Here is a 22,030-nt window from a genome sequence, read left to right as displayed (position 1 = left end):
GAAGATAATCATATTTCCAAAAACCATTTACAGATTCAATGCAATAGCAATTAAAATCCCATCTCATTCTTCACATATAGAGAAAAATCTATCATAAAATACGTATGGAACCACAAAACTCCTCATATAGCCAAAACATTTCTGAGGAAAAAAGAAAAATGCTGGAGGGAATACCATTTCATGTCTCAAGATGTATTACAGAGCCAAAGTAATAGTAATAATATGATACTGGCACAAAAATCAGACACGTAGACCAATGGAACTAAATCAGAAACATGAGCACACATAACTTGAATATTTCACCAAAAAAATTGCCAAGAACATACACTGGAGAAAAGAAAATATTTTCAACAAATTGCAGGGAAAACTGAATGTTCAAAGTAAAAAAATGAAATTAGACCCATATCTATCACCTTGCACAAAAAACGAACACCGAATGGATGAGAGAACTAAATATGAAACCTAACACACTGAACCTGCTATAAGAAAACACAGGCATTTCTCTAGATGACACATGTATAGGAAAGAACTTTCTGAATAGGATTCAATTTTCCAAGGAATTAAGACCAACAATTGACAAGTAGGACTTCATAAAACTAAGATGCTCCAGCACAACTGAAGAAATAAGTAATGTGGTAGAAGGAAGATCATAGAATGGGAGAAAACCTTTGTCAGCTACATATCTTACAGAGAACTAATATCTAGAATATACAGAATTCTAAAAACAGAGTCGGAAAACACATGACCCATTCAAATATGGCCTTGGGATAAGAACAGAGAGTTCTCAACAGAAGGCCAAAAAGTGGCTAAGAAATCTCTCAAAGGGAGTAAAATGTCCTTAGCAATTAGGAAATGGAAATTTAAAAACAAACAAACTAAAACATGTGGGGATTTCATTTTACCCCAGTCAGAATGGGTAGGTCAGTGAAACAAATGGGAGCCCATATTCATGTGGGTAGGCTTGCAAACGTGTCCAGTCACTATGGGAATCAGTGTAGAGAACCCTCAAAAAGCTAAAAAACAAATTTACCACATGGTCCTTGGCACAGGCCTAAAGGACTTGACATCCTCCTTCCCATATACTTGCTCAGCCATATTAATTACTTGCTTTATTCACAATAGCTAGGAAATGGAAGAGACCTAAATATCCCTCAGATGATGAGTGAGTACTGAAAATATGGTACATATACACAATGGAATACTATTTATCTGTAATAAAAAATGAAATCACAAACTTTTCAGGTAAATGATTGAGCTAGAAAAGATCACACTGAGTGATGTAACCCAGACTCAGAAAGACAAATGTCTATGGCTGTTTTTGAAGTATAGAAACTGTAAATGTGTAAAGGTCTTTACTTGATGCTCTTTGGAATTGCAATTCAGGAAACACAGAATCAGATAGTTTTAAATTGGTGTTCTGAAAAAAAGCAAGGGATGTAGAAATTGATATGATAGCTAGTGGGGTTGATGCGTTATAGAGTAGTAAAATTTTCTTTGTGAGGAAACTACTGTTGCAATTGAGAAATAAGCCTTGCAGCCAAAAAGATAAAGGACAGCATATCCTTAGTTCAAAGAGCATAAGACCAGAGTCTGATAACCTGCTGAGCTGCATTAGGAGTCTCAGCTCAGTATGCTGTCTGTTCTGGAGGTCTGCAGTCAAAGGCAGATGTGGACAGAGTCTACCTTCCTGTGTAGTGCTACTATCCTGAAGGAATTCAATATTCAAACTGCTTTTCACCTGGTTTTAGAGCTCCTTCCTTGTCTTGCTTTTCACTGTGATTTCTCCTCTCTTCTTCTATCATATGACAAACAGGAAAGTGTGTCTTCTGGAGAGTATTTGCTGTGCCTTTTACCTGAATAAAGGCCATGCCCTGCTTCCCACTTCTTCATACTCCTTCCTTGCCCAGCATGAGGGACCTGCAGAGTAGTTCATCTGAGGTTGGCTATTCTAGGAGTAAACATGTCATTCAGAATTCAACCACAGCTGCTCTGTGTCACTCATGGCTTCAGGCAGAGAATATATCTACATGAAAAGGGTTTTATTAGCAAGTATGTCCCCGAAGAAAATTCTTTCCTGATTCCTGAAGCAGGTTTGTTGATAGGAAAACTCAAATCTAGTTGACAAATTTAGCATAGATGAGTAATTGTGTTAATGAAAATACTTGACACCAAGGAATCCTGCTGCTTGGACCCAGGATAGGGCACTCTGATTAGGGAAGCCTGGAAAGCAAACTGGGCCTGTGCATTAAAAAAAAAACAAAAAACAAAAACAAAAAAAAAAAAAACTTGCAAAATTTTAACATGCATGTCAGGGTAGAACCACTGGTATGAGACCCTTCAGATTGAGTTTGTGGAACATTCTTTCATGAAATTATCATTCTAGACATTAGACATATATGTGTGCATAAACACACATATAAGCATATTTATTTATCCATATTTTTTACACACATAAAAATTTTCACTCATGTAAAACATTTAAGTCTAACATATGTTTAGTATGCATATTTCCTTTTTACTATATATCAGAGCTTTGAATAGTATAATTATTAGAATTGGTAAATAACGTTTTAAACAGAACTGGGTACCATGCTTTAAATTTTCCCAATAACCTGGAATCAACCAAGACGGTTCTTAAATATACTCATATTCCTAGGGCCCAACAGTCAGGCCAGAACTATTTAATACAGTAAATATGCAGTTGATGTCTGTAAATTAGATTCATGAAGGAAAAGAAAAGCCTGAGTGTAACACATAAAGTTGATCAATGTAGTCCTCAGTTTACCTAGGCAGCCTTTCTGTGTGTTGGAGCAGTTGGTGTTGAGTCACAGTGTGTTGGGTGCCAAAGCTGTGATGGGACTGAGGTATAACTCCTTAACATAAATGGGTGTGCACCCACCAGTCTCTGCTTTCCAGTTTGCTCTGCCTGCTCATTACAGCAGCACAGTTTAAAATCCATTTTTCTTGAACAGGAGAACAAATAGAGATGTAAACAAAAGAACTTCAGCCTACATGCCTTTTTGTACTTCCTGGAGCCCCTTATTTGAAACATTTTATCCTTACAATGTCACATTTTATAGCTAGTGGAAACAAATAGTCCCAGTGGTACTCTGTACATATATTCCCTGCCAAAAGACATAATTGAAATAAATTGTTAGAAACATCAAATAGTTTTTAAAATATTAAAAGTTCTGATGAAAACACGCTATCTCATAGCTATAGATGTTTTATTTTAGTTTTCATTTTCTAGCAAGTGTTTTAGGGACACCTAGAACAAACAGCAGTAATTCATCACTCACAGGAAGTAGAGCTTTCCACAATACCATTTTTGTGATGGCAGAAAGGCCCAGAGAGCAGTTTTGAGACTGGTAAAGACAGCCAGTCCGGGTGTTAAGGTTGATTTTTAAGAGGATAAGAATGACCTGTGATTGTATAGTGAAGATAGTGTGACAATTCTGTAAATGTCACTGAATGATACAAAGAGGAAGAAAATCACTGGAATATTAGAACAAAACAAATAATTTGAAAGGGTAACCTTCAATCCTTTGAGTAAGCCACAAACCAACAGGACCTTTCACTTAGGACATTTGTAAACTTTCCAACTCTTATCCGTTTGAAGGACTTTCCATGCTAATTTTTAAAGACAAAACTTGTGCAATATTCTTAACTACCAATAGGTTTGGAAAGTAAGAGTCCTTGTACTGAATATAAAAATTACAATATTTACTTAGGAGCCTTTTCTTAGATTGAAATTAATGGAGTGTCATGGAAATAAAAGAAATATAGGCATCCCTGGAAGCAGAAGGATCTCTGTTCATATCCGGCTCTGTTGTCAAATAGGCAATGGCCACACACCTGACCTGAATTTGGTGTTTTCGACCTTCAAATCCTCACTGACTTAAAACTGCAAAAGGTCTGAAGTCTGCACCTTTAAATCTTTTTTTCTGTTTTCACTCTTGTCCTGTCTTGTGTTCCTCCATTTCAGCACTTCAAATTTAACATGTTAATCCCAAAGATTGAGGAGAAAGACCACCCACCCAAATCATCATGGCCAAATTAATTAAAGAAAGTTGTGTTTTTTTTTTTTTTTTTTTTTCCTGCACATGGGCTATTTCTCCCTAAAAGGTGGATTCAAGAGATCAGCATTGGACATGAGAAAGACAAGGTTTTTTATAGCTAAGGAGTAGGGGATTTCCAAATGGGGAATTTAGTGAGCAAAATTAGCGTTATAAGAGTAGAACATAAGCATAACAAATTAATCATAATGACTTCCTGAAACAAAGACATGACTACAAGGTAGTCATAATAAGGTAGTCATAGCAGCAGGAAGTCAAAACAAGGTAGTCATAACAACCTTTTGAAACAAAGGAAGGGTCACAAGATAGTTTTGAAATAAAGACATGGTTGCCATTTCCTGGAAAGCCAATTCAGAACCATTTGTAGTTAAGGTTTAATCATAAACAGGAATGAGCCCAGGTTGTCTTTACTATAAGATGGCTTTTAAGTATGAAATGGAGGCAGGCTGGTTCATCAACTACCTCAACCTCCTAAATCTAATTCCATAAGTTCTCTCAGATGCCAATCTGGCTGACACAGCTCCTCCCTATCAAAAGCAGAACATATTAAGTTATATTTCAAAATTGCCTGTGCTGTTTAAGTAGAGATACTGTGTCTAGATGGGATTTAGCCTTCCTATTCCAGAATAATATGTTTGTCCTCCAAATCCCTGTTCTGGGTTAGGCTGGCCTCCTGACTCTGACTGGATAAAAGAGAACAAAATAGTGCAATTCTCTTCTCATCTTGGAATTGGGCTGGTAACATCTCTCAAGAAGTTAGTTCTTCTTCTGCAACTCCAAGGGAAACTTTCTGCTGTGACTCTACTACTGAATCAATTACAAATAGACCCATCTTCCTTAATTTAAGACCATGAAATTCCTCCCCTTTATTTTGCCATTTTGGGACTACCTGCTTGGGCAATAGGTACCCTCTCCTTCTATATTCATATAAGCTTTTACCCAACTAATGTCTTTTAAAGAAAAGAGTTTAGCAATCCACATTTGATCTACAAAATAGCAGATTACATATGGATTTGGAATTCCCCAATGGAGGGGATGGGCTCACTGTGGGGCTGACTTCACCTTGAACAGAATACAACAATGTGGTTTCCTACCATCTTGGCTAAGGGAGGACATTGAAATGGAAGCAACCATGTGACCTGGCTGTAGATGAAACCGTCTTGTTAAATAAGAAACACAGAGCCAATAGCCAAGAGGTCAGAGCAATAGCTAAGGGCTGAAAACCTTACCCTTCACTGCTGCTGCTGTCTTTCCTCTTCGTAAGAAAGATCTTTGCTAACGATATCATAAAGAAGGCTGACAAATATCATGTGGCTTCACTACTATCTTGGGTAATGTCACCAGATAGTATAAGCCAAAATGTTGGCACCCAATAAAATTTCATGGTCCCACTGATCCATCTGGGGATCATCAAACCCCTTTTATATTTAACTAAGGAAAAAAATCAGACCTCCAAGTGTTTAGTATTTAATTTTAATGTTTTGTTTTGTTTTAATTTGGATTCAGTTTTTACATGATACATTTACTACCTTCTAAGGAAGACCTAAAAATTTTCTTAACACTGGCAGACTAATGAATGAAGCTAACCCTTTAAGGTTTACAGGTGGCTGCTGTTAAATTAATTAAAAAAGAAGCAATTGTAGAGATTGAAGGCAGAGACAGAGTCTTGGTCTGACCTTAAGTGGGACTATGTCTATTCATGGTGAGGGGGGATTTTGTCACACACTTGTGCAGATGGCTAAAATGCCTACAGAGGAAGATGGGAGGTGACCCTTTATAGAGGTGGAAATGAATTCAGTAAACTGCAGGGTGTTAAGTATCAGAAACCCAAGACAAACTTGGATAACTGAGATGCCTATTAACACACCAAAGCAATGCTGGCCAGCTCTCCCAAGATCACTCAGTACCTGTGGCTTCTCACAGCACTTCTCACCCCACCCTCTATCCTAAATTTCTCCCTCCTAGGGGTCAGGCTTCTGCTTCCCTTCCTCTAGGCAGATCTCAATATAAGCCAGCCATTTTGGCTACTGGCTACAAGGGTCTCTTGGCCCTGGCCACCTCTCTTGGTTTGTATATCCTCTCTTCCTCTCACTCCCCTTTTTCCCTTTCATGGTCTGGTTTAGTCAGCCAGCCATATCCAATCTGGAGTCTTCACTCTGCCTGCTTTCTCCTTTATATCTATAATTAAAATCTCCACACTTTAAGAGGAGTCATGGCCTCCTTCTTTAATTTCATTTGTTCATTCACAAGGGAAGCTGGGAACCCTTCAGGAAGAGACTATCATTCCCAATTCTGAGAGGATATTTAAAAAACGCAGAGCAGGGTGTTATAACTGTCATATTTTTTTTTTCCTGAGGAGGGTCATTGTCAGAGGGTGTAATTATAGGTTCACTGAAGGTGGGATGTCCTGCAGTCATGTAGCAGAGGAGGAAAGTCTTAATGATTCACTGGAGTAGGTCAAGCGATTGCTGTCCTGTATTCCTGAAGAGACAGATGAGGATAATAATTATTAGAGGGCTGTAAGCAGATGATATATTAGAGTAAAACAGATATTTCTCAGGAAGTTTGAGGAACAGGGTGGAACAGAAGCAGGAGAAATGAAGTAGGCTGGGGAGACAAGATGGGCATAGTGTTCAGAATGACAGTGGCCAGTCCAAATGCCAGGACTACTGCAGTGCTCTAAGCTAGCAGAAGCAGCAGGGAACTACAGAGCATAAAAGAAAGGGAAGGTGGCTGAGTCACATGGCTGCTGAGATTGCAGCAAGTCACATGGTTGTTATTTACTTGAAGGGGGAGCCTAGGTCATGAGCCAAGATGGTGGCAAGCCACGTGGTACTCTAAAGTGAGCCCATCAGGTTTCTTCCTGCTGCCTGAGGATACATGTGGAACTCTCAGCTACCTATCTGGATCCATAGCCTCCATATTCACCACCATGATGATGATGGACTAATCCTCTGAAATTGTAAGTCAACCCAAATTAAATGTTTTCATTTATAAGAGTTGCTATGGTCATGGTGTCTCTTCTCAGCAAATAGAAACCCTAACTAGGACAATCCTCTACATCTAAAAATGGCCAAATGTACCTGAAATATAAGGGACATCCCAACCTATACAATTCCAGAGATAGGAGCTTCAGGACCAGTAGAAGATTAGAGTTTTTGGTTTAAGGCATGGTCTCAGTCAGTGCAAAGTCTCTAGTGCCTCCAAATTAGCATGAGTGGGCCTTACAAAAGTCCAGTGATCTGAGCCCCCATGAGCCTCTAACACTTAACTAGGGCACATTTGAGTTCAGTTCAACAGATTGCCTTGTTCCTAAGTTTTGCTATGTTACATGTATGTTCTGGTTGAATACAACATGGCCACCCACGTAAGTCAGACTATGTCAGGGCAATAAGGTAAGAGAGAGAAAGGGCAGAGGCAGAGAGTGGAAAGAAAAAGCTGCCTGAGAGAAACAGATAGTGCTGCCTGTCTCTCTCTGAGCAGGGCAGGGGAGCATATGAAAGGCAGGGAGATTTGTCCATGGGTGGGCTTGAGTTTCTGGAAGGCTCAGATTTCCCATTCCAGGTTTGAGCACCATATATTAGATTCTTTTAAAATGGAGACAGCTGTAGAGAGGTGGAAGGCAAAAAGAAAGAGAGGCTTGGCCTGATCATTTGGCAGTACCATGTTTATTCTCGGCAAGGGGGCATCATGTTACCCGCATGTGTGGTTGGTCAAAAAGCCCACAGAGGGAGATGGGAGGTGGCTCCTCATAGGGGTAGAAATGGCTTCCATAGTCTGTAAGGCAGGCTGAGAAGTGTGGCCCTTCAGCCAGCAGCTATCACTAACGGAGTCTCAAAGGATAAATTGCTTGATGCTAGACAAGCTGCTGTCAGTGGAGAGCTGTGATGGCGGCTCTGCTATGTCTTCATGCTGGTATTTCCTCCTGATATCTCCAGGCCCATTTTCCTCTAACTGAGATGGAACGGTCTTACCACCCCCACCTCAATACTCCATTGTTCCACATGTGTCCACTTTTATCCTTGCCAGATCTAGCAGTATTTTTTGCTACTAAGTTTTCACGATGAAAATTATAAAAATATAATTCCAACAAAAACCAAGTTCAAAATCCTGGCTTATTTAAAAAAAATATCATATTTTTAATATATATGTATATATAGACTGTCTGTATACTTGTGATTATGGTTTGTTGTCCTTCATGTAATATAAGTAAATTGAATATACGTAAATGCTCATGTAAGCTAAATTTGTACCAACTTCATTCTGTTCATAGTAAAATTAAAATTCCAAGAAACATGATAAAAGACAAAAACATATATTTAATAAATGTGACTATGTGAGTAAAACAAATAGAGATGGGAAATGGTCTAAAGCTCTTTGAGACAAATAATATGAATTTTTAAGTTTAAAAGTTTTAAAATTGCTTTTAAGGACAAGATGTGTATAATCATACAATTCTGTTCAAGGTGTCATATCCTTGATCTTTATTCCAATTTTGTTCTTACAATATGGTCCTTATTGCTCTGGATAAAAATTAACTTTAAGAAATGATACTCTTACTTCAGAACATATATTTTTCATCCCCCTCCCCCAGATACTAAACTCTTTATTCCAAAGATTAAGAGAATAACTTGTGTCCATGTTGGGTATGCATATGAGTATATATAAATACAAACATTTTAAGAATATTTTTGGCAATTACTGCCTCTTTAAAAATAAACAGGTTTTTCAAAATCCTTATTTTAGTCAGACCTATGTAAGAGAAAAATCTAATTATTTTTAAATTATCATTTTGAAACCAACTTTGATGCTTACATACATCTTAGAGTTTACATATCATCTTAATGTGTTATAGCATAATGATATGTTTTAAATTACTCGTCTTTGGGTTTTTTGTGAAAAAAATGATAACCATAAGTGCTCATCCTTCTCCTGCTTTTGATGCCTTATCTTACCTTGGATGCCTCACGAATACTAATAAAATGTTATTTTTTTCCAACAAGAAACATTTCAAGCTACCTGTCATAATAACTTAAATTTTTAATAAGAAATTAAAATTTGTTTACAAAAATAAATAGTACTTTACCTGTGTTTACCACTGTTAGATATCTAAGATGCTGTTAGGTCATGATTGAGGTATATGAAAGTAGAAAAAAAATGAACCAATCTTCTTAGTAGTTACTTAATGGTTTTAAATGATTTTTCAATGTTACAGTCGATCTTTGAAGAGAGAAGTAAATGAGATAAACTAGAGCTGCCAACACAGCCCCTCTGTAAGGGCTAGAAAAACCCTTATTCTTTGCTCCTCGTTCTATATTCCCTTCACTCTTAGCTAGCAAATATATTATTCACATATGGACTGTCCATCTATCCTTACGAGGTTAGTTCACCACAGCTGCCCATGTATCCTTACAAGGAAAGAAGGGAGAATGAAGAGGCACTAGACAGCTTCCACAAGACACCAGATATATATCCTTTTGACAACCAGGGCCAATAATGTCAGGTGGAATGATGACTTTGCCTTTCATGGAGTGTCTGAAAAGGAGCTCGAAATGCTCAGCTAGCAAATGTGGCTTTTTTCCCAATAGGGTTCCTGCTAAATGCATTTGCAGATTTGTTTCTGCTCTGGGAACTGGGATTTCCTACTCTGTAGAGCTCAGATCTTCAGGGATAAGAAGCACAGACTGTCATTGAATCAGTAGGAGGAATGGTCACTAGGCCCACACCTGCTTCCTCATCCCTTGCATCCCAGATCCATTCATTTTTACCTCTCATGACACAAAACAATATAAAATCATTTGGCTTAGTTATATGCTGTGTTCTGGAGAGTATCACATGCCCTGTTAAGTGATGCTCTGAAGTGTTCTTAATCTCTCCCTCCAGTGATAGACTACATCCCATGTCATGGGCTACTCTCACATCTCCTCTGTTGAAAAGTGGAACATTTAGTAGGTTGATGAGGTCTTGTATTACCCAAACTGTGCTTTATAATCAGCTATTGTATGGCGATGCTGCTTAAGAAAGCCAGGACATAGGCAGAGTCTATGTCTTATCACAATAAGAAGCTTGATCTTTGTGAGTGGAAGTGTCTAATTGAACAAACTTGCCACATAGTGGCTCCTGGTTTTCTCAGGGAGTAAGGTCTTGCCAGGACTCAGTTTTTTTTTTTCTCACAGACAGATGAGACTAGGCAGTAGTATTTATATTAGCCTGCCTAATATAATATATAATACACAATAATATATAATATAATGTAATATAAGAAGGAATGTATGTTTGCTCCTACCACATAGCCCCTTCTTGCTCCTTACTCATGATAGTGGCTGATGACTGGGCATGGCTGGCATCTTATTGACTTAATCTTTGCATCCCCTTTGCGTTCATATGGAAACAATGCCCAAGACACAGAATGTCACATTTTGTCAAAGGATCCTTGAAGATGGTGTAAGCTCACCACTGGATTAGCTGCTTGAAACATGGAAACGTTTTGACTTAACTAAAAGAAATAGAAATGTCAGAGTTGCCATGTTATGAAGGGGTGAGGAAATACAACATTCTGGGAAGTGAACTTGGAGAAATAGGGGTACTAATGGTGCTGCAAAAGCATCAGATGATGTGTAATTGAAAGGTCCAGAGGGTTTACTATTGGTCAGAGCTACAGAGAAGGTGCAGTGGAGGAGAATTTCCAGCAGTATCAAATAGATGGTAACAGGGGATCACCGGTAACCACTTGGTATGACTGGACCCTAAAGAGTAGCATCTGAACCGAGACACCTCAACCATGGGGAGACAAAAGATGTGTACATTACAAAGTTATTGCAATTTGATTGTAAGAATCCCCAAGATGGAGTAGCCATAGAGGGGGCGTGACTTGTTGAAAGTCTTGGGGAGGTGTACAGATCTAGCATGCCCAGGTGCCAGGCCAGGAAGAATGATTCGTTTGTTTATGCGTGGGAAGACAATTGTCCCCTCACTTCCCAAGTCTCTTTGGAAAGGTCATGGGTGTAGAAATATTGTGAACCTTTTTGATATTTTAATAAAATATAAAATTCAGACAGCCTGTGTGTCTTGGCGTTTATGACCCAGAAATGTGTCAGAGCTGCGGGGTTTCATTTTACCTGAAATAATGAGTAGGCAGTAATTGTCTACTGCCCATGATAAACCAGGACTCTAATGTGGGCTGCGGTCATCTGGTGCTCTCAGACACATGAGAGAAGTTTCATGACCTTTCTTGTCAGATCAGATAACTAGACAAATGGTCACGAAGCTGGTTACAGTGCTTAGAGTCCTCAGAGAACCAGTCTGTAACAGGTGTTTGGGTGAGGTGGTGGGGTGAGGGTCCTTTCCTAAGTCCTGTGTGAGAGAAGTTTATTACATTTCTTGGTCAATCAGATAGCTAGACAAATGGTTACCAATATGATTGTAGCATTCAGAGTCCTCAGAGAACAAATCTGTAATAGCCACTCTAAGTAGACAGTTAAGGGTGAGGCGTCTTTTCCTGAGTCCTGTGTGTTCAGAGCAGATGCACAATATGTATGACTATAACTACAGTCAAAGTATGGCACACCAGCATACCAACTTCTGTTTTACTACTAGTTCCCGGGTATCCTAGGGTCTCTCCCTTCCTGTGGGTTACTTGAACATTTTGTCAACTTGACGATAGCTAGAATCATTTGGGAAGAGTGAACTTCAACTGAGAAAATGCCCCACCAGTTGGTATGTAGGCGATCCTGTGGGACATTTTCATCATTAATTGTTGATGGAGGAGAAGAGGCTCCAGTCCACAGTGGATGGGTTCACTCCTAGAAAGGTGGTCCTGGGGTGTATAAGAAAGCAAACTAGTGAGCCAGAAGGAGCAAACCAGTATGGAGCACTTATCTGTGGCCTGCATTCTGATTCCTTCCCTATTTGAGTTCCTGCCCTGACTTTCCTCAGTGATGGACTTGGATGTGGACCTATTAGCTGGAAACAAACAAACAAACAAACAAAAACAAAACCTTTCTTTCACAAGTCACTTCTGGTCATGGTATGTTGTCATAGCAAAAACTCTAACTTATACAGAAATTGGTACCAGAATTAGAACATCCCTGTGACAGACAGATTAGGGAGAGGGTATGGAAACACTTGAACTTCAGGCTAGCTGGAAAAGCCATTTAGTGTGCAGAGCTCAGCATAAGGTCTGTAGGATCTAGGTGACAATGACTAAGGCCATAGGCGACACTCCTTCATGCCCTTTGTTCTAGTTCCTGCCCTGACTTCCCTGAGTGATGAAATGTGACCTGAATGTTGTCAGCTTAAACAAACCCCTTCCTTCTGAAGTTGCCTTGGTCATACTGTTTTATCACAGCAATAGATACCTTAATGAGACTCATTTCATATGTAAGCATTCTCAAGTGGCCTTAAGCACATGAATCACAGACCCTAATGGTCACTAGAGTCTACAACCAGGAACCAATGTAAGCAGTTCAAACTGAATATAGTCAGCCCTCTGATTCTTCAAGTTCTGCACCTGTGAGTTCAATTGACTGTGAATGGAAATACATTATCTGCATTGAATAAGAAGGATCTTTTGTTTCACAAGCATCAGAGTGTAGCAATTATTTCCATAGCATTTGCTTGGCATTGACTGTTGTAATATGGGACTGGTCTAATTAAGAGTATACATAGGCTATCTGCAAATATCATGACATTTTACACAAAGGCCTGGAGTGTCATGGACTTCTGTAGACATAAGGTGGTCAACATAAGGAGCCTGAGACCCAATTCCTCATAGACACCAAGGGACAACTGCATACCTTCTCCATCAGCTCCTGTGTTCATCCCAATAGATTTAAATCAGTCTCCTGAGTCTCATAGATGATCTGTTGTTTCCTTTTTAATTTTACATTTATTTATTTGACTGTGTACCCATGTAAGTGTGAAGGCTCACACATGCTATGGTGCATGTGTTGAGGTTAGAGGACAATTTAGGGGAGTGGGTTCTCTCCTTCCACCCTGTGGGTCTCAGAGATTGAACTCAGGTCATCAGACATGGCAGCAAGTACCTTGACCAGCTGAGTCATCCTGTTCCCCTTTTTTCTCTTTTGAGAATCTGCTTCTTGTATCTCCTGTTCATTCCATCTTTTACATGCACAAGGCCAGTGCCCTAGTTCAGCTGATGCGCCTTTATTTCCTATCCCTTTTATTTCTGTTTCCAACAAAGATATCTTGTTTCAATTTCTTCCTCTTTATTCCACCATTTTATGCAATTTCTTGAATTTACTACCTGACCCATGGAGTAGCTAAGACCACATTTTGACTGAACAAGGAAGATGGTGGTAAGCCTGGGAGGAGGCTGTAGCCTGATTATAATCACAGGTTACATTCAGCTGTTAAGAAAAGGTTTGGTAACTCAAAAAATTTATTGCAAGATTCCTATTTTTAGTACTGAGGACTCACTAACACAGAAAAGAAACTTGTTGTGAGAATGAGAACATGAAATATCTAGATCATTGGATTTCTAAGGACATAGCTTCCTGTTCCTCTCCAGAGGTCATCTTTCCAATTCTCCACTGACTCATTGTTCTCTGCACTTTGCAAGATATTTTTGTTGTTCTATTTCAAGTTCTCCTTCTTGGGGCCTCCAGTGTTTATCTGATGCAAAATAGCCTTTTACCTTCTTCCTAATCATCTATGATGCCTCATACATTTTATTCACTAATAATAATTATTTCTGTATGTTAACTTGTTATTATTGTCTCACTGTCCTTCTTTCCTTAGCCCACATATTTTGCTCCTACAAAATATAAACTTCATGAAGACAAGTGTACATTTATTTGTGTGTCTTCAGATCCTGGAACAACACATGGCTGATATTCAATAAAACCCATTGAACAAATAAATAGAAAAACTTACATAGAAACTGATGTAGCTTTTCAAGGGTTTGTGGATCTTAGTTCAATTTAGCCTAGGGGCCAAATATTTCAGAGTTGACTGGACTATGTCAGCAAACTGGAAAGACCACCAGTTATGTAAGGTGGAATTGTTCAATACTTTACATTTTGGAAAATTGACTATGTAAGATGAAGGTGTGGTTATGGAAAGTCTTAGACATATGTTGCATATAAACAGACAGACTATTCATCTCTGATGATGGGAGGGTAGGGTGTGGAAAGAAGGGATGGTTTTTGTTCCCTAGTGATGTTTCTCTCTTCTCCAAGGAGGAGTAATGGATCCTTACTTATAAAAGGGATGAGCATGAGAACACTTCAAATCATAGCAATAGTTAATGTGAGATTTCAGAATAATTCAACTTGTTCTAGTATGAATAACAATGTGTGTCTGGGCAGACATGGAGAGATATTGACCAGTGCATTTGTTAAATTTAAAGGCAGAAACACCTTAAAGATTATTTATAAATATTAGAACATTTCATTAAAAAAGATTATTTATAACATTTATAGAAAGTGATTTGAAATCAAGCTACAACAATTCACCATCAATGTCAAATAGTTAAGAGACAAAGCAGAACTGAGAGCAATATCTCCTAACCCAGGAGCTAAAATAACAGAATTAGTCTCTTGAGAATCTGCTAATGGGTTAGTCAGATGAATGATAAACCTGCTTTCATACTGGATATTGTTTTTAAAACTTTTGACTTTTAAAGCTTGAATTAGGAAGTAGAATTCATTCAAATTATGGATTTTAGTTTTTTTTCTTGGATAGCCATGTTTCTGAATAACTGTGATATTGGAATTGTTTTGCATGTAGTAGACAAAGAAAGAGAAAGAGGTTAAGCCAAAGTTGAGAAAGTCTTGGCTGGCTGCAAATTTTGATACTCCTGCCTCTACCTCCTTTTGTAAATCCTACCAGTGTGTGCCAACACAACTGGCAAAGTGAATATGTATGGATAAAGGGGTATACTGTGTGACTCTCTGTGTCACATTGCAGCTCCTATGATGAGATTTTTCTCCTTCTTCCTTTTTTTTTCACCTTTTTATTCTGTTAAATTTTATTTTGTTTTATTTTTGAAGGGGAAGGAAGGAGTGAAATTGGTGGGATTGGGAGTCATGATATGAAAGACACAAAAGAATAAATAAAAGTTTTATTTTTTTGTTTTTGTTTTTGTTTTTTTTAAAGATGAGAGGGTCCCAACTGTGCTTTTCCCTTCCTGATACATTCTTCTATCTCCAGTTTTACAAGTGAACATTCTGGATTTTGGTGTCATCTCCAAAATGTAAAATGTGGGAAAATCTTTGCTAAACACTTAACTATATGAGTTGGAGTAAACTGACAAGAACTCTGCTGTAAAATAGACCCTATATAGGTTAGGTTTCTCCTAAGGGCCGAATGTGAACTTGATGTTGATTCAGACACATGGTATCCAGTATGCACTTTGGCTCTGTGAACACAAACAAATGGTTTAGTACAGCAACATTCTCTCACTGGCTCAGGCCCCATTGTTTGCTGCACTTAGTCACAGATACAGTTGATGCCGATGGCTATCTACGTCTGGGACATTTTAACCTACATAGAATCAGACAATTTGCAATATTTTCTTGATTTTTTTTTTTATTTCAAGTAATATTGTTTGGTTGCCATCAGCACTTGGCCCCACCCCTCCCTGTCACTCATGTGCTTTTTAAAGGCCAGATTTGGTTAGTTACCAAATTTTAAATTTTGCAATATCAATATCATATCATTTTTACAACTCTGTAAGATTCTTTAAGTAGGATATGGTGATGCATACCTCTAATCCTAGTACTGTACTTGGAAGGTAGAAGCATGAGGTCATCCTCAGCTACATAGTGAATTTGAGGCCAGCCTGGGCTATGTGAGACCCATGTCTCCAATAAAAAAGAAATTTTAAAACATTGTATGCTCTCATTCAAATAATCAGCAACACGTGTGTATGGTAATTAAACTAAACCTTTTCACTGTCATTTCCAAAGCTCCAAGGGCCCTTTTCAGTTTTTATTTCTTCCTTTGCACCCAAAGTACTCTTGGCTTGGCAGATAGTATTTATCAAAAATCCAGCATACACAGTGAGTTAAACTCAGCCTTCTTAGTTAAAGTCATTGTTATACATAGAGTTCAATTTGAGTGCACATGGGGCAGCCTGAAAACTCTGTTCAGCTGTGTCTATGAAGCAAATATGATCTGTAAGAAGCCAATGCATATTAAAACAGGGTTTTAGCTTCTTCATCCATTTTGTAGATTCCATAATGGCAATGATGATAAAGTAGCTAGATGTCACATTTTGTCACATTTTTCTCAGCTGGAGAACAGAGTGTATGGTTCTATATCTTCCTGTCTACCATATGAACTTGTATATATCTTGTAGCTTACTAATAAGAGGTACATGCCATCCTTATCAGCAAGACTGAGACCCACACAAGTGTGTAAGTATTAAAGGACATACAGCAGTCAATACATTTGCCTTCCTCTGTAGTCCCAGCCTTAGTTGCTATCAAGTTATGCTGTACCCAATGGAATGATATTGGTGAAATTATTAAGGCCACTCCATGTAGTTAAAAGGGAGGTTTATTTTGTGGGGCAACTTACAAATGAAGGGATAGGTTGTAGGGTCTGGCAAAGGTATGGCGCAGTCTGGCGGTGTTCTCTGGAGAACTCTGCTCGGTCTACCTCCTGCGTCCAGCATCCCAGAACCAAGAGAGAGACCTCCTCTCGATCCTGGGTATTCTGCTTCCTCCTCTGCCCCGCCTTGTGGGCGTGACCATTACCGAAGCCTCAGCGGGGGTTGGAACTTCCAGGCCAATGCTGGGATGGCTATCCACTACATCTCCCCTTTTTGTCTAAATAAGAAAGTTCTAACCTAATACAAGACTATATATAAAGAGATGGTTATCAAATATTGTCCAGGAGTAATAAGGGATAATGACCTAGATAAGTTGGAATTACAATAAGTGCAAACAATATCAAGCAAAAAACACATTGGTATAGATTTTAGTCTATTGATACAAACTTAAAGTTAATTTTGTTATACTGTGTGTATATTTCTACTCTTGTTTAAGGTATTATGTTTGTACAGCTCATTTAAAATTGAAATGGATAATTAAAAATAGATTAATAATTAGTCATCTATGATAATCATACTCATAGCCATGTTAGTTAAGTCTTCTAGATATGCATAGAGATGTTTCAGATAGATAGGTAATCTTCAAATATTTCAAAGACCTACAGAATATGGCATTTAAAATACTTTTAAAATTTAGACTTTCTGGACAGTGAGATATGTCTGCTCCTGGCAGCAGCGATTTACTTCAGAGAGGAGGATGGGCATTGAAGACACTTCATATGGAATTCATCTTCACCTTGGCAAAAATAGCCATTTGGGCAAGAAACTGTTCTTTCCTGGACTGCTTGATCAACTGGACATGCAGGACCCATAGAAAGGTGACCACTGAACTTTGCTTGACAAAATGGTCCTTCAGGTTCCTGCTTCGTAGAGGAAACTGCCAGATATTCTACAGGACACTGAAAAAAGTGACCAACCAAGAGACTCTAGCCCTCTGAGCTGAGGACAAATGCCCCAACTTTACAAGGAACATTAGATGACTGTCCAGGCTGCCAGCTGTCTCTGTCTACCCTGCAAGACTCTCAAAAGTTGCTTGCATCCTTCTCCTGGTTCTCAGGTAATATTATATCCTTCTGAGGTCTTTGATGTGGTTGAAGACTAGATAGTTATAATTTTCTCAGTTATAAAAGATAAGTTAGATATAAAACCTTGGACTCACAAATATAAGATAGATAGGATATCTTCAATATTGTAACTAATTCTTGATTGATAATTGTTTTGTTATATGTAATTTTACTTTGTAAAAGTTAAAACCTTCCTTAAAAAAAAAAAAAAAGAAAAAGGGAAGTGCTGTGGATATCGCTCTGTGTAAATAAAATTCTGATTGGCCAGTGGCCAGGCAGGAAGTATAGGTGGGACAAGAGAGAAGAGAATTCTGGGAGGTGGAAGGCTGGGGCAGAGAGAGACATGGCCAGCCACCACCATGACAAGAAAGAAATAAGGTACTGGTTAGCCATGAACCACGTGGCAAAGTATAGATTAATAGAAATGGGCTAAATAAAAGAGTAAGAGCTAGACAATGGTAGGCCTGAGCTAATGGCCAAGCAGTTTAAATAATATAAATGCCTGTGTATTTATTTTATAAGTGGGCTGTCTAACAGGGATTGGTGGGGGCTGGAGAGAAGGTCTCCAACTACAGAATAGGATATAACCAAACTAAAGTAAGCCTTCTAGAGGATAAAGATGTTCAAATCAAAAGTACTGCATAGCTGAAACAGACCTCTAGAGTTTCGATGATTCTAAAAATCTTCCTGTGACAGTAAGCGTGATTCCTAGATCTTGTTTCTCATGGGTTAATTCAGCTGCATCCTGTGCTATTAAAGCCTCTTTGTAGTTACTCCTTTTGCTATACCCTCTACTCCAAATTCTGTCTTTAAATCCAAATCCTCTTTGATTTATGTGTTTTATTGCTTTCAGATAACAAATGGTTAAGTCAACACTCAAGCTTGGCTCCAAGATACACAACATGGTACCTTTTAAACATAGGTCACTATAGTTTTCCAACTAAAAATCAAAACAGAATCATCACGATTTACTATTTATTTTGGAGAATCTGAATCTTATTTGAGAGACGACAAATAACATAAGACAGCATGGCTATTTTCACTGTGCTGTGTTGGACTTCATTTGCTGATGGTACACTCTTGGGAGGGGCATCATTTTTCTCTAGCTTCCTAGGTTTCTTTAGAATTTCCACTGCCATTCCCAATAATAGTGATTAAACCTGGGATTTCACACAGGCTAAACAAGCATGCTACCCAGTGAACTACATCCCCAGCCAGTTTTTAAAAAATCCTCCTCTTGTAGATGAGCAGTTCTCAATCTGTGGGTCACAACGACCCATTTGGAGATCAATGACCCTTTCACAGGGGTTGCTTTTAGTTTTTGGTTTTTTTTTTAGACAAGAGTTTTAGGGTTTTTTTCAAGGTTAAACAGATATATTTAGATAGGCAGATGGTCTTCAAATACTTCAAAGACCTACAGAATATGGCACTTAATACATTTAATAACATAAGGCTTTTCAGGACAGTGAGACAAGTCTACTCCTGACAACACCAATTTTCTTCAGAGAAGATAATGGGCATCAAGGAAACTCCATATTGAGTTTGCTTTCCTTATATTAAAACCTGCCATTTGGGAAAAAAAAAAAAAAAACTGCCCTTGCTTCAACTGCTGACAGTATACTGTCCAAACTGGAAGAGCAGGACTCAAAAGAAAGCAACTCCCAGACCTTGCCAAGAGAAGGTAGGACAGACCTTCAAAATTCCCTGCTTCTCAAAAAAAGTCTGTCAGATATACTAGGCCTGTCAGCCAAAGATGGATGCCCCAACTTTACAGAAGACCTTAGGGTGACTGTCCAGGTAGCCAGATGTCCCTGTCAATAGATAATATTTCACCCTTCTGGGAGCTTTGTTGGAGTTAAAGACTAAATAATTAGATTTAAAGTTTTCCTTAGTTATGATAAGAAGTCAATTAGGTATAAAACTTTAGATTCACAAAGATAAAAATAGATAATAGAATATTTTCTCTAGTTTTGCCAAATACAAATGGACTGGTATTATAACTGTAATTCTTACTTGTTAACTGTTTTGTTGTATATAATTTTACTGTGTTAAAGTTAAAACCGCTGGGCAGTGGTGGCACAAGCTTTAATCCCAGCACTTGGGTGGCAGAGCTAGGTGGATCTCTGAGTTTGAGGCCTACCTGGTCTACAGAGTGAGATCCAGGAAAGGCACAAAGCTACACAGAGAAACCCTGTATCAAAAAAAAAAACAAAAACAAAAATAAATAAGTGAATAAATAAATAAATAAACATAAAGTTAAAACCTTTTTTAATTAGAGAAAAAGTGGGAAATGTGAGATATTCCTTTACACTGTGAGAATATATATCCCTGTGATTGGTTTAATAAAGAAGCTGACTGGCCAATATCTGAACAGGATAAAGTTAGGTGGGAGAGCCAAACTGATAACTCTGGGAAAAAGAAGGGTAGAGCTGGGGAACTGCCAGCAGCTGCAGAGAGAAGATGGGCATACCATAATGAAAAAGGTACCAAACCATGTGGCAAAGCATAGATAAAAATATGGGCTAACTTAAATGTAATAGTTAGCTAGTAATAAGCCTTAGCTCTTGAGCAAACATTTGTAATAATAAAAAGACCATCAGAAAACATAAATATTTACATTATGATTCACAACAGTAGCAAAAATATAGTTATGAAGTAGTAATGACAATAATTTTACAGTTGAGGGTCACCACAACATGAGGAACTGTGATAAAGGGTCATAGCATTAGGAATGTTGAGATCCATTGATTTAGATAATGACTCACTAAATTGCCCAGGGTGGCCTTGGGCTCACTCTGCAGACTGGGTAGGCCTTGTATTTCTAATTTAGTCCTGAAAAGGTGGGAGTTCAGACCTGTGCCACCACTTTGACTATGTTTTTATGCTTTCTGTATTTTCATTTCTATTAATTTCATTTCTAATAATTTCCAATTGTAGCATGTTTCAGATAAAGCAGAACTGTATGCCAATTATGGACATATGGAAGAATATCATCCAATGATGATGAATGTGATATTTGCCATATTTCCCTGTCAGACATACTTTTCATTCTTCGATACACTTCCTCCTCTTTTTATATGTCTACAGACATAATACTTACATTTAAAGCCTAACAAGTCAAAGTTCTTCTGAGGCTACATACAGTTTCAATTTTAAAGACTCCTGAAAGTGTTAGACAAGAAACAGGAAACTGTCCTTGGAGCATACTGAGGACTGGCTTGTCATTGTGTATTGGCTGTATGTCCTGCATCAACAGTGATCAGGCAGCCTTGTTTTGTAAGTTATGTATTTTTATATTAATGGAATGGACAGTTTGTTGATTTATTTAATTCAAAGGAAGGGCCTATATATGATGTTTAATCTGAGAAAATATGAGTCTTGTTATGAGGTAAGATGTATAGATTGCCCCAAGACTTTACAAGTTGCAGTTTTCCCACTTGACATTTAAGTATCTTTCTATAAATTGTTTGTTTCACTTTCATTGTGTAATTGTCTACAAGCACCATTTATATCTAAAGAGAAGCCCCCCAAACATCAAATATAGACATGATATCCTGAATTACAATGGCATAATTTAATACAATATCATTACATTTAAACACATACATATATACTTGTAAATCTACTTATTTTGACTATAACTCTGTATAATATTTTGACAGATAAAAATATAGGTTTTGGAACCATTATATGCATTTGTCTATGCAGTAGCAAACATACATTATGGCACACTTAGAATAAATTATACATTATATCAGAGTAAATTTTGTAGAAGGATAAAAAGGAACATGATGATTTAATGTTTAAAATATAATGCTAATTCATTATTTACAAATAAAAATTTCTATACACATTATAGTAAATCCACTCATTTCAAGCTTACATTCATATGATAGTCACATAAAATTCATTACTTTAAGTGTAGCAATGAAGTTGGATTTGGCACTGAGCATGGGACAGCTACAAGCTTGATGTTCTGAACATGTGGCAGGGAACAGAATTTACCTAATAAATATGGTGCAATCATTAGTAATGTGTGGAAGTGAAACTCCTAGCTTGTTCTGATGCTATGTAAGGGTATTACCTCTCAAGTGAGAGTGGAACATCTGGGCTATTTTGATTTCGCTGGGGATGGATTTGAAAATGATGTCAACTGCATGAGTCTGGAATAACTTCCAGATGTCTCCATGCCAAAACAGAACAGACCTTCTATAATTTGAAGCTTATTCCCTTGCTTGGAAATCATGGAGAACTCATGCCAGAGTGTATGATGAATGTCTTCGGATTCTTCATTCAACCTTTTGATATTTTAA

The sequence above is a fragment of the Onychomys torridus genome, chromosome 18 (genome assembly GCF_903995425.1).
Source record: "Onychomys torridus chromosome 18, mOncTor1.1, whole genome shotgun sequence".
NCBI lineage: Eukaryota > Metazoa > Chordata > Mammalia > Rodentia > Cricetidae > Onychomys > Onychomys torridus.
Note: the sequence above shows the minus strand (reverse complement) of the source record.